The following is a 14,561-nucleotide window of genomic DNA, read 5'->3' on the forward strand; positions in this document are numbered from 1 at the left end:
TAATTAGTTAGAGCAACATCATCAAAGTTTACATTTTCTCAATTTATTGATTCTTTTGTTCATCCAATTCCTTAGTTACTTAATAGCCAGACATAGCCCATAATTGGAGAAGAAATCAAGATAACCTTCCATCTATTTAAACAGACCAAGACTAGTGACTGGTATCTGTACTAGAACTACACCGAGATTAGGATATATGGCAGTGAATTGGCTCCATACAAATTGCCTAAATATGTGCCAATGAGGATATTCTCACTTCAATACATTAGGCAGATGATAAATATGGATGAAGTCCACTTTGTTTGAGGTAAGAAAAAGTCTCAGTTAAGCTCAAAGCCAAGGTAGGGTCTTTCATTTGTAATACTAGGTTTGCAATCACAGAGGCAAACAAATTATTGAAGAACATGAACCTTCAGCCAAGTTTCACCTGGTCCTATGATCCTTTTGGGATCATTTCAGCATTAATAGTTCAATTGAAGGCAACACCTTACAATCACACTCCTAGGCCAGAATTAGAGAAGTTTATGAACCAGGAGTAGTGGTCTGAAGGGACACTCTTGGAAGCAGATGAACAGGTTATAACTACTCCACAAGTGGACACTCCAGTCACTCAGAATACTCAACACAAAAGAGCCAGAGAAGAAACTCTATCAGCAACAGAATCAGTTAAAGAGTATTCCATACTGCAGAAGAAATTGAACACTGGATTATCAATGTCATCAGGGAGCAGGCAACCAGAATTAATTGATCTTGGGGATTTAGAGGACATTTCATCAACAGGGACCACTGAACCCAAAACTTCTTCTACTTCTTCAACTCATTTTTCAGCCGAACCTATGGAGATTATTCAGTTAACTAAGATCAACTCTGCAGAAGATAGTAATATCTTCTCCAGATTTCTAGAAATTAAACAAAAGAATGAAACTCTTAAGTCACAAGTGTACAATCGGTTTTGGAAACACACATCCACCTCTTAGCATAGGCTTCTCTCCGCCTTTGATAGGGAAAGAGGAAGGATGCAAATGGCTTTCTTGCAGGCTCAGATTCCATTTCCCAAGTCTACAACAGGTTACAAGAAGACTATATTTTCATCTGATCTGAATTAGATACATCCTATTGATCAAATGGATTTGCACAGGCAATCAGGTGAGATGTTATTTTCAACAATGACTAGAACTGCCATGTCTCTCTCTAAGCTTAGAACTGCCTTGTCAAATGTGTAGTCACAGCTTAAGATTTAAAAACTATCATCCTTAGCTAAAGATAACAAGTTAAAATATTTAGAAGATCCTATTGTTAAAATTAGATATGATCCCCAAGACTGTAAAGCAATTGAAGAAATACTTAAGAAAAAGAATATAGAGATTGCAACCTTGAAGAAACAGTTGAAACCGTCTTTAACTGAGGATCCACAAACCAGGGAGATGGCAGAAACTGAACAGCATAGAGAGGAGATGTTGAAGCTCATCATTGAGAAAAACATACAGATCAAAAATATGGAAGAACAAATAGAACAATTTCTTAAGGAAAAAGAGACAACACAACTTGCTGTAACTCCAGTAACAACAGTTCCCATAATAAGTATAGAGCCAAGCTCATCTTCCACTGGTATTGCCTCAACATCAACAACAGTTGAAACAACAAAACTATCACAGGAATTGCAAGCACAAAAACAACAGAATGAAAAGTTACTCCAGAAGTTCCAAACTCTGGAGTCACAGAAGGTAAAAAATGATACATTGTATGTAGAGGAAATGCAAAAGTCACACAGGCTAGAACTCAAGGTTAAACAATTAGAGAGTAAGTCTCTAATGGCAGACACTTTGGCCCAAGCCAAAGAGGACATCTGGTTAGACATCAGCCACTCCATAACAGAGGTATGGCCATCCATACAAATCATTTTCAAGCAGCAAGAGTTGATTGCCAAATGCAGGACATAAATTGATAATCAAAGGGCAGCATTGAAGACAAAACCTAAAGAAGCAGCAGGAATGATCAAAGTATTAAACTCCAAGACTAAGCAAGAGTTACAGGAAATCCATATTTCAGATAGGACAACTACTATTTTGGAAATTAAGAAAGTCCTACAGAAGAAGAATTTGTTGACACAACTGAAAACAAAACTTGACACTTTCAACATTGTTGTCCAAAGATTTCATTCTAAATTCAATGTATTGAACAAGAAAGGTTTACCAAGGTTAATATTACCAAATGATCAGTTAGTCAAATTGGAGGATTACTGTGAAAAGTTATATACTATTGCAGCAGATAATAGTCAATTTGCAGGGATTAAAAAATAGATTATTGGGAAAGAGTTTCTGGAAGCCTTGAACTCTGACCTCACAATCAAACATGAAGTTTGACACATTTTTCTCACTAAACCGAATTTTGAAAGATATACTGAAGTTGATGAGGTATTTAGAAGGATGGTAAATCTGGACATACCAAGTGAAGAGAGGTGGGATCAACAATGTGAAATTGATTAACTTTCATCACAACAAGAAGACAACACAATAGCTTTTGGAGGGCCAATCATCAATAACTCCTTGCCTAATAGGGACACATCATTCAACAGTTTTATTTTCCTATTTTTTTTCTCAGGATATTTTTGTAATCGGTTTGGATATTTTGTTTAGTATCTAAACTAGTATAAATAACTCTCTTCTACGAGTTATTAAGGGTTGCACCCTTGCATAAGCATTTTGTAAGCATTCATGTACACGACTTTTTTGGATCACTAATGATAAAGCAGAGGATTTTGAATTTTGTTCCATACAATCTTGTTTCTCTTGTAAGTTTTTCCAGTGTATCTTTCATTCTATATTCTACATATGTTTGATTTTTATAAAGGTAACCAGGTGAGTGTAACCGTGTTTTAGTTATTCTTAAATTTCTTTTGAAGTTATAAACATTAAAGAGAATGGGTTACTGAACTACTTGTTTAAGCATCTCCCTCTAAATCATTTAATTGTCAGTATCTTTATAATCTTAAGTATATTTTGTTAAATTTTCAAACATTGATTGAAGGTTTTCTTTCTTATGATTATTTAATCTTCTATCTGAAAACTAAAGTAATCATATCTTCTTACTACTTCTACTTAACATCAACAAAAACTTAAATTACTGTGGGGAATTAAATAGCAGCCCTCTGTTTACCTGTTAGTATTATCCAAAGGGTTGAACATCACTGTTATAATCTGTTTCATACATTGGTCCTCCAATTAAATCAAAACCAACAAAACATTATAGATGCTTTGGCATAACCAATTGACCTTAGGTTATCTCAAAGGAAAACATCAGATTGGCACCATTGTCGGGGAAAGAAGGATTGAAAGCCAGATTTTCCCTGGGGAAATGATTTTCCCTTTCCTTTAAGGTGAATAAAGGATAAGGTATAGGTCAAAATCTTTCACCTGGCGATTCCACTAGTCAAAGTTGGCTCCTTTTAAGCACACAAGATCACGTTCTGATCCTGATATTGTTAACCCTTTACCAGACCCAGAAAGACTCATTAGGGGAGCCACTTCAAGGAGAAGACATAGAACCTCTTCTTCTTCTTCAACTTTACACCCTGAAGATCCCTCATTTGTAGATCCTTTCTCATCAATACCATCCCATCCTGATTGGACTGAACTACCTCCTAGGGTTTCTGAACTTCATTCTAAAGGGGTAGATCTTCAATCAACCTTTTTAATACAGTCACTTGAATCATATCAAGTCCCATCCATTCCTTCCAAATCACCTTCATCTGAGGAAGAATTAGGTTTACATTTACCTGAATTCAAACCTCAAGACTTCATCACTCCAACTCCTTATTCAATTCCATCAACCTCAACTAATCTTGAAGAGACATTTTATATCTATTCAAATCCTTTGTTTGAAAACAAGGAAGACTTCCCACCAGGAGTTCAGAAATTGGTTATCAAAACCCCTTTCAAATCCTTAAAATTGTCTCCTCCCTCTCCTCCACATATTACTACACCTACTGACTCATCTTCATCTCATTCATCTTCATCATCTTCCTCTTCCTCATCAACATCCACTCAAACACCCCATACTCCTCCTACTGTTATGGCTTTTCGACCCATTTTGCAAGCTAGATATGCTACTCTTGTTCTCCCTGCAAAATTGGGAAATTTTCCTAATGGTTATCTAAAACATCTGCCAAGATTCAATGGAGAAACAGGTCCCTTAGCAGAGGATCATGTATCAACCTTCCTAGATTTTGGTGACAATATGAACATAGAAGAGGAAAATGTTTATATTAGATTATTTGTACAATCTTTAGAAGGTAATGTTAGGATCTGGTTTAAGCAACTCAGTGCTGACTCTATCAGAACTTGGAATGAGCTCATAACAATCTTCAAAAATCAATGGGGGGTAAAGAAAGATCATGTTTACTTCCTTACTAAATTTGATGAACTAAAAAGAAACCCCGGTGAACCAGTTGCTGAATTCATTAAAAGATTTAACATACTCTATCATAAGATGCCTCCTGATTGTAAACCACCAATAGTAGCTGCAAAGGTCATATTTTCCAAAGCATTTGATGATGAATTTGTAGTCATGCTAAGGGAGAGAGTTTCTAATACATTAGAAGACATGCAGAAAAATGTTATAGAGGTAGAAGCCAATAGGTCAGCTTCTGGAAAACTCAAAGCTAAAGCAGAAAAAGAAGAAAGAAAGCTAAAAGCTAAGATTGATGATTCATCATCCTCCAAATCTAAACTTGAAGATCAGAAAATTGATGAAATCACATCTTTACTTAGAAACCTTTCTAATAGGATTTCTAAAATTGAAACACAACCTAGAACAATCCAACAAACTATTACTAGGCCCCCAGCTCAAAACCAAAGTCAATACAAAAGAGCCCCTCAATTGCAAATTCTCCAAAGACCTGGTAATGATCAACAGGTTCCTACACCTTTATTAATTGATGATCAACAATCTGATAACAATACCATGACCATAACTGAAGATATTAATAACTTAGATCACTCTTTTGTACAGAATGCCATTGTCCCCCTTACACAATCTTCAGTATCTCAAGAAGATGCTGAAAATTCACAAATCTCCAAATATCAAGCCTTCTCAGAATTTCTAATTGCTGAGCTAAATAGGAGATATGATTTAAGGCCTAGGGTAGGGCCTGGAAGACCTCCAAAAGATCCTGTTACAATTGAACCTCAAGTAAAATATGTTAAAACCCAAACTATTCCAATTCAAAACTTGGATCAGTCAACTGAAACTCCTCTCATGGATAAAACACTTTTGACCACCTTCAATGTTGAAAGGGAGCTTGAGAGAGTAAAAATCCCTATTCCACTTTCTGAACTTTCCAAGAACCCTGGATACAAGAATCAAGTCACAAAATGGATTCAAAACACAAGTGTAGATGCTGAAGGAGATGTAATTAGCCTTCAGGATGAGAAACCATCAGTAGTCTTTGGTCCTAGTGTAGATATGATTGATGAGATTGTCCCTCCTTTCTATGTAACCTTGAAAGCCCATGATTCCATGTTGTACAATTGTATGCTTGATTCTGGAGCATCACATAACCTAATGCCCAAAATTATCATGGAACATCTAAATCTTGATATCACCATATCTTATCATGACCTTTACACTTTTGATTCTAAAAGGGTACCTTGCCTAGGACTGATAAAAGATTTAGTTGTTACTCTTGCCTAGATACCAATAAAAAGCATAGTGTTAGACATAGTTGTGACTGATATTCCTCCAAAATTTGGAATGCTCCTTTCTAGATCATGTTGTGCCAAGTTAGGAGGAACCCTTCAAATGGACATGTCTTATGCTACTATTCCTGTTTATGGAGGAGAACAACTTAGGTTGTATAGAGAAATAAAATTTGTACATTTTGTGTGTAAAACAGACCAACCAAGAAACCATCCAATTTATGCAATTGATCAAGACTTTGGTTGTTTTCAGTTATCCTCAAATACAACAAAATATTCTCAAGTTAAAATTGAAGATATAATTGAAAACCCTAAGTCTGTTCAAAATGATGTATGGAAACTTTTCTTTGATGGTTCCTACAAAAAAGATGGAGCTAGAGCTGGGGTAGTTTTAATTTCACCAGAAAAGGAAAATATCACTCAATCATGCAAGCTTGATTTTGAAGTTACCAACAATGTAGCAGAGTATGAAGCTTTCCTTCTAGGATTAGAGTTAGCTAGAAGCTTAAAGGTACAAAATTTAAGTGTCTTCATTGATTCTGAACTCATTGTGAGATAGGTTAGGAATCTTTGCCAGACAAAGCATCCCAGGCTTAGGTCTTACATAAATGAAGTTTGGGATTCAATTGAAAATTTCTTTAATGCCTTTAACATAACTTATGTTCCTAGAAACGAGAATATTCATGTAGACTCCTTAGCTGTTTCTGCAAGCTCATTTAAGATCCCAGATCAAACACATCTATAGTACCAAATCCAAGTCAAATATAGGCCATCCATTCTAGACAATCTCAAGCATTGGCAAATATTTGAAGATGATGAACAAATAAAATCTTTTCTCCAACTTGTAGATCAATTTTCTATTCTGCAAATTGATGAGGATAAGATGGATGCAAATGAAACCTCCAAGGAAAATGATAATTCAGACCTAAATCCCAAAATAGCTGATCATGACATCATACAGTTGTCTAACAACTTTATTCCCAAAGGTCTTATCCCTTTGGAGAAATTATTTGATCATAATGATGTCCCCAGAAATCCACAATCCATTTCTCCACAAGATGACATTGAGGAAGCTAATATTGGAATCGATGTCTTGCATTCACACATTACAACTTTTGTCCCTAATCATGGTGTCAAAATTATTTTGAATCAACTAGACACTAATGGAAGAAGAGGGAGTTGGATTCCTAAAATCCTTGCATTTGACCTTGAAATTAAGACCACAAAGCCAGTGAAGGGCCAAGGCCTGGCCAAATTGTTAACTAAATCCCACTACAAAGTATTGGGGATTAATTTGGTTTCCTCGGGGGAGAATCCACAAGAACCTTCCTTGATATTAGGGGAGAATCCACAAGAACCTCCTCCTCTTAGAGAAGGGGAGAATCCACAAGAACCTGTCCCTTCTGATCAAGTCATTCTTGTTCATATAGATCAAAAATATCTACTCTCTTATTGGTATTCTGATATTGTGCAGTTTCTTAGGGATTTTAAATGTCCACCTGATCTTGATTTGAAGCAGTGCAAAGCCTTGAAGCTTAAATCAATAAAATATTGCATCATCAATGCTAATTTGTATTGGAAAGACCCTCTTAATATCCTCCTTCTTTGTTTGACTGAAAATGAAACAGAAGGGATTATAAATCAGTTCCATGCAGGGTTTTGTGGTGAACACTATGCCTGGAGAGCAACAACCTACAAAATTTTAAAGGCGGGTTTCTACTGGCCCACACTTTTCAAAGAAGTTGGAGCAAGGGTAAGAAGTTGCATACCATGTCAATTATTTGCAGGAAAACAGAAACTATCAGCACTTCCTTTGGTTCCAGTATCAGTTGATGCTCCTTTTCTACAATGGGGGTTGGAGTTTATACAGGAAATTCATCCACATTCCAGTAACCAACACAGATGGATTTTAACTGCTACAGACTATTTCACCAAGTGGGTAGAAGCCATACTGGTTAAAAATGCAACTAACGCTGTTGTTATAAAATTTCGTAAAGAAACATCCTATCAAGATTTAAATGTCCTCGACAAATTGTTATAGACAATGCAACAACATGCAACAGTGTTAAATTTATTGAATTCTATCAAAAGTATTCAATCCTTTAGCACCATTCTACACCATACTATCCACGGGGTAATGGACTAGCAGAGTCTTCCAACAAGAGCTTAGCTAAGGTCATTAAGAAGACTCTTGAAGACCATAAAAAGAGTTGGGACAACCATCTTATTCATGCTATCTGGGCAAACAGATTTTCTCCTAAGAGATCAACATGCAAGTCTCCTTTCCAATTAGTTTATGGTAAGGAAGCAATTTTTCCTACTCATTTAGCTTTACCTGTTATGAGATTCCTTCAGGAATCCGATGAAGAAAAAGATGATTTATCAAGAAGGATTAATCAAATCATTGAGCTAAATGAATTTAGGGATGAAATTCAGTACAAGCTAAGGAAATATCAGAACAAGATGAAGGAACTATTTGACAAAAAGGCTAGAGAAAGGAATTTTAGGAAAGGTGACCTAGTGCTTAGATGGGATACAAGGAGAGAAGACAAAGGCAAGCATGCAAAATTTGACAACCTTTGGTTTGGTCCATTCAGCATTACAGAAGTCAAAGGGGACAATACATTTATCCTACAAAACTTGGAAGGAGAGTATTCCTCATTTCCAGTCAATGGGAAATACCTGAAACATTACATTCAGTGTTAGTTCTTCTTTCAGTGATTGATCATCTGTAAATATCCAAAGAGTTTATTTTATTTTTGAAAATTGCAAGTGAGTATCTGTTTCAGCAAAGACTCCATAGCCCGAGGAGAAGGCACATGGATCTGTTTGTTCTCTGCATCCCATAGGGGGAAGTAGTCCTCAGCTGGATCCGACGTTGTAACAATATTGGTTTTGATAAGTTATCATATTAGAAAAAAATGAAAAACCAAAATATATTAAAATGTTAAGTTAGGATATGGACAAAAGAAAACAAAAAATAAAATGTTAGGAATATTTTATATAGTGTCCATATGAAATAAAATGATAGGTTAGATTGCCCTAAAAAAGGAAGGCAAAATAAATAAAATGATAGGTAAGCAAAGAAAATAAAAAATATTTCTTTAGTTGAAAATTAAATAAATTTGAGGCAGCTAGTTTAAATGTGCCATTAAAGTTTGTTTACTTTGATAATAAAGGTTAAGCTCTTAATAAAGTTTAATTTATTTTTATCAAAAGGTTTGTAATAGGCAAAAAGCACTTAATTTGTCTAAGGTTGGAAAATGACAAAACATAAAATCGGCGCATGATAAGCTCCCGACATCTTTTGACGGACATGATGAATGTCGCCTAGATCAATGACAGAGGTAGCATTTTGGACCCCCTTAAGTCATTTCTCGTTAACGTGGGGGGGAGCTATTTTAATGGTGGCCCGTTTGTGCTACGTGTCAGTGTTATAGTATTTTGGAACCCCAAAGCCCAAATCCACAAATCGCCTCCCCCCCTTCGCAAATCCCGCTGACGGTTTTCAGCCTTCTAACGGTCGATCATACCCGCGCGCCATATCGCCATCTGTTACCCCATCGTCCACTCAGAAGCTGCCACATCACCCATCCGTTACCCCCTCATCCACTTAGAAGCTACCACGTCATAAATCTGTTGTGCTATACACTCCTGTCCTGTTGCAAACGTCATTTAACAATTTTTCGCTCAGGTTGGTCAATTAATGCTCGCTCCTCTGTCATAAATCTCCTACGATTAAGTTTTAAAACGGTAAATTAACCATTCCACTCATAAATACCCTATGGTATTACCTTTTATTACTTTTCCGCCTGAACCAATTCCTCAAAGAGCTCTGATTTCTTATGTTCTTATTTTCCCTATTACTCATCCCTCAATTAAGTCAGTTTTCCTTCCCCCCTATAGCATAATGGCCCTGAAAGGTAAATCTCTGAAAACGGTTGAAGAGGAAAACCCATGCGCAACCCCGATCGATCTGGATCACCTTCCCCTTGTAGACTCTCTGTTCAAAGTCGTTAAGTGTGAATGCGAATTTGACTTTCACGGATTGCATCTCTAGCTAAAACAAAAATACACAGATAATGAAGACCCCATTCGTTTATGGGAAACACTCTTGCCCCTCTTCTCCTTTCGAAAAACTCACCATTTCCCTGATTTGATCACCTGGTGTCAAGCCAGGTATGATCTTGTGCAAAGAACAGTAATGACTCAGGATGGAAACATTCTGATTATCATTACTGCTCAGAATATAAATCAAATGTTGCTGATACCTTCATCTGAGTCCCTTAGATATTTCTCACCAACAACTCTCATGGACCTATATAATAAACTTACCTTCCCACAGAGAGCTCTCATTTTTGAACTTTTTCTACTAGAAGATGCTGAATTACCCAAGAGAAACCCACCTTATTCATCTTTTATGTTCCCTGAAGCCACTAGACATATCATCTCCCTACTGTCATACCTCTTAGGCTATGAAAATGACCAAATTGTTGATGAATCCATCCTTGGATTCTTTTCTATTTCAGTAAGGAATATCAACCTGCCTTCATGTGCAATTATAGCCAGTTCTTGGCTGCTAATATACATGAGCAATTTATGAACTTCACTACACAAGGAGTTTTCAGGTATAGCTCAGCCATCATTCATTTGCTTTTGTTTCAGCAAGGAGATTCATTACACATTCAGCTCAACAAATGAGATGAAAAAGGAGTGAATCAATCAGTGATTCACTAGAAAGAATTAGTTAGAGCAACATCATCAAAGTTTACATTTTCTCAATTTATTGATTCTTTTGTTCATCCAGTTCTTCAGTTACTTAATAGCCAGGCAGAGCCCAGAATTGGAGAAGAAATCAAGAAAACCTTACATCTATTTGAACAGACCAAGACTGGTGACTGGTATCTGTACCAGAACTACACCGAGATTAGGATATATGGTAGTGAATTGGCTCCATACAAACTACCTAAATATGTGCCAATGAGGATATTCTCACTGGAATACATTAGGCAGATGATAAATATGGATGAAGTCCACTTTGTCTCAGGTAAGAAAAAGTCATAATTTAAGCTCAAAGCCAAGGTAGGGTCATTCATCTGTAATACTAGGTCTGCAGGCATAGAGGTAGACAAATTATTGAAGAACATGAAACTTCAGCCAAGTTTCACCTGGTCCTATGATCCTTTTGGGATCATTTCAGCATTAAGAGTTCAATTGAAGGCAACACCTTACAATCACACTCTTAGGCCAGAATTAGAGAAGTTTATGAACCAAGAGCAGTGGTCTGTGTTGAAAATAGCAACAAGAAATGCTAAAAATTGAAATGCTATAAATAGCATTGCTATAGATAGCATTTCAGGTACCAGTGTTGAAAATAACAACAAGGAATGCAAAAACTAAAAATGTTAAAAACAACATTGCTATAGATAGCATTTCAAGATATATTCTAATTTTAATTTGTCCTTGAATTAAAATTGAGAATTAAAATTCGAATTTAGTCTCACTAGCTGTTTGAAAAATAATTAGTTAATTCATCTTGAGTTAATTAGTTGGTGAAAATCAAATATGAAGTCTTTATGAAGACATGCAACAGTTATCCCTTTGATTGAGGAAGTTATCCCTTAATTAAGGAGATAGGGATGAGTTGTATTTGAGTTATAATTAGTTAGCTCAGTTAACTGAGTTAAGTTTAGTTAAATTAGTTCTAAACAGTTGGAGGAACTAATTGTGAGTTCATTCAGTTAATGCATGCATGCATGCAACTAGTGTTCTCCAGATAACTGAATATTCTCTCATAAATAACTCATGATGTTAGTTCAGACAGAGACCCAGTTGAGATTAAAGACAGGGACATTGTACTATCATTTGGAGGAATTTTCCTATAAAGGAAACTCATCCTTGCAGATGGAATTAACTCCTTCAGGATTGTGTAGTTATTTCAGAGGTCAGTGTTGTGTGTGAGGTGAGAATCACACAGGTGGCAGCTGGAGGACCCAGGAGAAACTGAGTAAGGAAAATTCTGTCTATGAGCAGCAGTGAGGGATTGTACTAAGAGCTGGATAGCTTGAGAGCTAAAGCTTTGTGTAATCCTGAGATATTTACACTTGTATGATAATACAGATAGCAGGGTTTTTAGCTGAGGCTTTCCCCAGAGTATTCTTCTGTGTTTCATGTGTGATTGAATCTTCTTCTCTGTTATATGTGTTTTGGTTGATCTTGCTCAAAATCGATTAAGCTTCCGCAAGTTTGATAGCAGAAGTAAATCAAGTGTTTTGCTTTAGTTACATTGCATTATCAGGTGATCTACAATGAGAATTTCTACATGGTATCAGAGCTAGCTGATCCATAGAGAAAGTTCTACAGTCTGAAGGTACACTCTTGGAAGCAGATGAATAGTTTATAACTACTCTAGAAGTGGACACTCCAGTCACTTAGAATACTCAATAAAAAAGAGACAGAGAAGAAACTCTATCAGCAACAGAATCGGTTAAAGAGTATTCCATACTGCAGAAGAAATTGAACATTGGATTACCAATGTCATCAGGGAGCAGACAACTAGAATTAATTGATCTTGGGGATTTAGAGGGCATTTCATCAGCAGGGACCACTGAGCCCAAAACTCCTTCTATTTCTTCAACTCATTTTTCAGCCAAACCTATGGATATTATTCAGTCAACTAAGATCAGCGCTGCAGAAGATAGTAATATCTTCTCCAAATTTTTGGAAATTAAAAAAAAATGAAACTCCTAAGTGACAAGTGTAGAGTCGGTTTTGGAAACAAACATCCACCTCTCAGCACAGGCTTCTCTCTACCTTTGACAGTGAAAGAGGAAGGATGCAAATGGCTTTCTTGCAGGCTCAAATTCCATTTCCCAAGTCTACAACAGATTACAAGAAGACTATATTTTCATTTGATATGAATTAGATACATCCTATTGATCAAATGGATTTGCATAGGAAATCAGGTGAGATGTTATTTTCAATGATGACTACAACTGCCATGTCTCTCTCTAAGCTTAGAATTGCCTTGTCAAATGTGCAGTCACAACTTAAGATTGAAAAATTGTCATCCTTAGCTAAAGATAACAAGTTAAAATCTTTAGAAGATCTTATTGTTAAAATTGGATATGATCCCCAAGACTGTAAAGCAATTGAAGAAATACTTAAGAAAAAGAATACAAAGATTGCAGCCTTGAAGAAACAATTGAAACTGCCTTCAACTGAGGATCCACAAACTAGGGAGATGGAAAAAAATGAACAACATAGAGAGGAGACGTTGAAGCTCGTCATTGAGCAAAACATACAAATCAAAAATATGGAAGAACAAGTAGAACAATTGCTTAAGGAAAAAGAGACAACACAATTTGCTGTAACTCCAGTAACAATAGTTCCCATAACAAGTACAAAGCCAAGCTCATATTCCACCGGTATTGCCTCAACATCACCAACAATTGAAACAACAAAACTATCACTGGAATTGCAAGCATAAAAACAATAGAATGAAAAGTTACTCCAAAAGTTCCAAAATCTGGAGTCACAGAAGGTAAAAAATGATATGTTGTATGTAGAGGAAATGCAAAAGTCACACAAACTATAACTTAGGGTTAAACAATTAGAGAGTAAGTCTATAATGGCAGACACTTTGGCCCAATCCAAAGAGGACATCTGGTTAGACATCAGCCACTCCATAACAGAGGTATGGCCATCCATACAAATCATTTTCAAGCAACAAGAGTTTTTTGCCAAATGCAGGACATAAATTGATAATCAGAGGGCAGCATTGAAGACAAAACCTAAACAAGGATCAGGAATGATCAAAGTATTAAACTCCAGGACTAAGCAAGAGTTATAGGAAATCTATATTTCAGATAGGACAACTACTATTTTGGAAATTAAGAAAGTCCTACAGAAGAAGAATTTACTGACACAGCTGAAAACAAAATGTGACACTTTGAACATTGCTGTCCGAAGATTTCATTCTAAATTCAATGTATTGAACAAGAAAGGTTTACCAGGGTTAGTATCACCAAATGATCAGTTAGTCAAATTGGAGGATTACTGTGAAAAGTTATATACTGTTGCAGCAGATAATAGTCAATTTGCAGGGATTAAAAAACAGATTACTAGGAAAGAGTTTCTAGAAGCCTTGGACTTTGACCTCACAATTAAACATGAAGTTGGACACCTTTTAATCACTAAACCAAATTTTGAAAGATATACTGAAGTTGGTGAGATATTTAGAAGGATGGTAAATCTGGACATACCAAGTGAAGAGAGGTGGGATCAAATATGTGAAACAATTGATTAACTTTTCATCCCAACAAGAAGACAACACAACAACTTTTGGAGGGCCAATCATCAACAACTCCCTGCCTAATAGGGACACATCATTCAACAATTTTCTTTTCCTATTTTCTTTCAGGCTATTTTTGTAATCGGTTTAGGATATTTTGTTTAGTATCTAAACTAGTATAAATAACTCTCTTCTACGAGTTATTAAGGGTTGCACCCTTGCATAAGAATTTTGTAAGCATTTATGTACACAACTTTTCTGGATCACTAATGATAAAGCAGAGGATTCTGAATTTTGTTCCATACAATCTTGTTTCTCTTGTAAGTTTTTCCAGTGTATCTTTCATTCTGTATTCTACATATGTTTGAGTTTTATAAAGGTAACTAGGTGAGTGTAACTGTGTTTCAGTTATTCTTAAATTCCTTCTGAAGTTATAAACATTAAAGAGAATGGGTTACTGAACTATTTGTTTAAGTATCTCCCTCTAAATCATTTAATTGTCAGTATCTTTATAATCTTAAGTATATTTTGTTAAATTTTCAAACATTGATTGAAGGTTTTCTTTCTTATGA

This window comes from Pinus tabuliformis, chromosome 9, assembly GCF_031772625.1.
Source record: "Pinus tabuliformis cultivar Carrire ecotype Pingquan chromosome 9, CPIR1, whole genome shotgun sequence".
NCBI lineage: Eukaryota > Viridiplantae > Streptophyta > Pinopsida > Pinales > Pinaceae > Pinus > Pinus tabuliformis.